This window comes from Haemaphysalis longicornis, unplaced genomic scaffold (genome assembly GCF_048455015.1).
Source record: "Haemaphysalis longicornis isolate Haplotype H1 unplaced genomic scaffold, Haemaphysalis longicornis Haplotype H1 scaffold_5, whole genome shotgun sequence".
In the NCBI taxonomy this organism is placed as follows: Eukaryota; Metazoa; Arthropoda; class Arachnida; order Ixodida; family Ixodidae; genus Haemaphysalis; species Haemaphysalis longicornis.
The window spans coordinates 22,150,251-22,154,137 of NW_027526385.1; the positions used below are offsets into that span (position 1 = coordinate 22,150,251).

Consider the following 3,887-nt stretch of genomic DNA (forward strand, 5'->3'; position numbering starts at 1 on the left):
TGATCACCCCGCGCTTCCCCTAAAATAGAGCCCCCCTCCTCTCCTTCCCTTTTCACCCTATGCTCTTCCCCTCCTCTCTCGTTCTTACGTTAAATAGTGCAAGTGAGTTCATCTACGTTCCCACTAAACTTTTCCCGCGTTGACACTCTTCGTGTGCCATCTGTTGAAATTTTTTATTTTTGTTGTGCATGAAACAGATCAGACCTATAACTATTGCGTTAGTGTTTGCTTTTATCTTGCCTCTTCTCAACACGCTTTCCAACAAGTTGTTTCAGTGCGTTTTTTTACGAAAGCCAAAGTGGTGACACAACTATCCTGACGTTCGCCAAATTACTATTCTTGCTGTTACATGCGGGAGGAATATAAAAAGCGAGTAAGGACGACAGTGGAAGTCATTTGAGTGAAGGTACGTAGTGTCTTCGGCCAATGGTATTGTAAAGAGCAAATCACCCATAAACCATTATTGCCATTTACCAATGGTTGACATCATGAAAATATCCCGAAAAAGAGAAAAAAAATAGTCAGAAAGCAAGATAACTTCAGTTATGAAAAAAAAATCAAAACGCAGAAGACATACGAAAAAGCGAAACGTAGACGTTTCCAAAAGATAAAAAAAAATTGAAATATCTGAAAAGTCAACGAATCAAAAAAGCTTGTAGAAGGAGCTCAATACTTAGTACAAGTTGTAGAACCGGGTTTCGCGACTGAGCATGTCTTTAAAATGCTTGCTACACGATTCACTGGGTTATCAAGGCGATTTATATGTGACCCGACATTCAAAAAAGCTTTCTTTTGCACGTCGCATATTCGTATATTATGCCGCTCAGCCTCTGAGGGCAAAATCATTTTATCGGACTGCCGCATCTGTACTTTCAACAAGAATAAACATCGCTACATCGAACGCCGGCATTTAGAAACCATCCTGAAGCTCGCTTAACGTAAAAATGTAGGTGACGCCCTCGATCACAAGAACTTTTCACAGCGGACATGTTCTGTAGCTGGCCCTGACCACTGTCTCTGCTGGTATCATGTCACGCTCCTTCTGGAGCTAGTTTCTCCTCCACGAGAAAGCCGCTTCATAGTATAAAAAATGGTAATGGTTATCATCACTTCAACCGTGACCGACATTCCTCACGGCAGTCGCGTCTAATTGGCTAAACACGCAACAAGAATGTTCTCTGGAAAAAATATTCCCTAAAAGATTCGTTCTACAGCTACTCCGTGGCGCTGTGGTACAGCACTTGCTCTTGAACACGAAGGCCCAAGATCGAGTCCGGCATTGATAAAGCTTGCCTTTTTTTAAGCTTTCGGAATATGGGAAGTTTTCGCTCTTCGTGATTTTGCTTTTTTCGTCTATTCTGGTTATTACTATATCAAGAGATTGATGCGCACAACTTTTACACTGCGTTGGAGTAGGTTTATTGTAGGATGTGTTTTGTGTCTTTGGGCTGGGTTGCGTTAGGTTTGTTGGAATTGGGCAGGATTTGGATAGGTTATGATAAGTTCAATTACGTTACGTCAGGTTTGGTGAGGTTAGGTATTGTTAGTTTACAGTGGGAGACAATATTATTCAGTCATTTTTACGGCAGCGACCTTTTTAAGAAACCTCCGTGAGAATTTTGTGGAGGTAATTCTGACGGCTGCCGTGAGATTTAACGCAGCCAAAAAAAAATCATATAAAATGCAGGGCTATAGGGCCTTCATATTTCGGTATAAAGCAGCTTATATTGCCTCTTAAATATTGTCTTCCCAGCAATGCGTTTAGTGCTTAGAGGTAAAGCTAACTTTAGGCGGATAGGTGTAAGCTTGGTCTTGGTAATCTGGTTGATCCGCATTTTGTGCTACATAGTGACGCATGGCCGTGTTCGGCAGGGGTAATCTGGTTGATCCACATTGTGTGCTACACAGTGACGCAAGGCCATCCTTGGCAAAAGCATCACTACCAAAAACTGGTATAAATCGTGTGTTATCGGAAGTATCCAAATACAGTTTAGATGACAATTAGCGAGTATGACGGCTCTATCATTACACCGAGTTTAATTTATTTTTCACCATTGGTACGGTCACAGTGAAGCTGCAAATGTTGCAGAACAACGTCTGCTGTCAAAACAGGACGATGTACGGATGCGGTATGATTAGAGAAAAAGGCTGTAAATGTAACTTTGCCGGAACTACCTGGAAACAATTTATAGGACGGTTAGCTGGTAAAGGGACTCTAAAATGGGGCATAAGAACGAAGCCGAAGCTAAATAACATCTTCATAAATACAACCCGCAGTCCCGCAGTGCCAGTAGATTTAAGAACGGGTGGAAATGGGTTTAGATTTTAAGCCTTTCACTTTAGCCTACAATGCATTCTCGATTATGTGGACTGTCTTCAACTGCCGAAGACATTCTACTCGCAGTAAGCCTTGTAGATTATGAATAATATTTTATGGAAGTTGGCATGAAACTGCGTAACGGTTGATTGATTGATTGATTGTAGGGTTTTAACGCGCCGACGCAAGGCAGGCGATGAGGCGCGCCGTAGTGGAGGGCTCCGAATTAATTTTGACCACCTGGGGATCTTTAACGTGCGCCGAAATCTCGTACACACGGGCGGTTTTGCTTTTCGCCTCCATCAGAAAAGCGGCCGCCGCGGCCGGGAATCGAACCCGGGACCTCCGGTTCAGCAGCGCAACGCCTTAGCCACTGAGCCACCGCGGCGGGTCAAAAACTGCGTAACGGCGTTGTTCGGAAGAAGCAAGTGGGTGGCGTACCTGGAACTGTCATTCACATTCTCTCTACACAGGAGCACTAAATAAACCGCTCTCATTTTAATGGGTTCTTGTTAGTGAGTGAGTGAGTGAGTGAGTGAGTGAGTGAGTGAGTGAGTGAGTGAGTGAGTGAGTGATTTATTGAATTAGAAAGTGGAAAAGAAGTCGACTGGAGAAATTTGAACTTATTTTGAGTGCAGCAGCATACAACCCACTCAGGGGAAACGGGACAGGGAGAATTAAAGGGGTAGGTGAGAAAAAATGGCGACAGATAAACAGGGACAGAAAGAAAGAGAGACGGGGTGATTAAGGCAGGCCGGAAGGCATTGGGCTACCGCCGTTTGATGAGTTCGGTCTCCTCGAGGAAGGCCAGGACAATTCGGAAGGCTTCCCGCTGGATGGAGTTGGGGCCCGCCGGGAAAATCAGGTCCATCAGGGTGTGGATGGGCAGCCAAAGGCGCTGGAGTGCGGCCCGAAGCTCTCCTCTCGGGGCATCGTGTTGGTGGCAGGAGCAGAGAAGGTGCTCCAGGGTCTCGGGCTCTGGGCAGTCGGCACACGTGCGTTACGGCCGGCGGCAATGTAAGTATGCCAAGGCTATTTTAGTGTCGTTTTTACTTCTACACTTTTATCTAGTCAGTGGCAACTATATTCAAGATAAGGTGGGTGCGCAAGAAAAAAACAAGTTAGCGAAGAGAAGCAAGTTCATTTAATTTTTGAGGATTTTCAAAACGACGTGAATTGTTTTAAGATATCATGTTGCGACATCTATGTCGCAGTATGTTACTCTCCGCGGGATCAATATGCGCAGGAGTTCCCTTTTGCGTAACAGTAGCTGTATACGCCTACGTCGTCATTTGTGGCTCCAACAAAATGCACTTGTTTTGTAACGATCTTTTGAGCAGGGTGTTTAGATTCAAAAATCATAAAACACGCGCAGGAACAACTGGGCCCGACTAAGTCCCAGATATTCATGGCTGAGATACTCAGAAGAATTGTAAAAAGGCAAAGCAAACGCGCGAAAACAAAAAAAAAATGGTAAAACAGCAAGTTGATGGAAGTCATCATACAAAGAAAATCTGTGATTACACCTAATTTGGTACACGCGTGTGTGCACTTACCTCTTACAAAAAAG

The 3,887-nt window shown here is 44.2% G+C and overlaps 1 non-coding gene across 1 annotated transcript; it reads right to left on the reverse strand.

The window, feature by feature from the left end:
* Nucleotides 1–2,632: 2,632 nt before the first annotated feature.
* Nucleotides 2,633–2,705, reverse strand: Trnas-gcu (transfer RNA serine (anticodon GCU)). Its single transcript has one exon. It is a non-coding gene; the product is annotated as a tRNA-Ser (tRNA).
* Nucleotides 2,706–3,887: the final 1,182 nt, after the last annotated feature.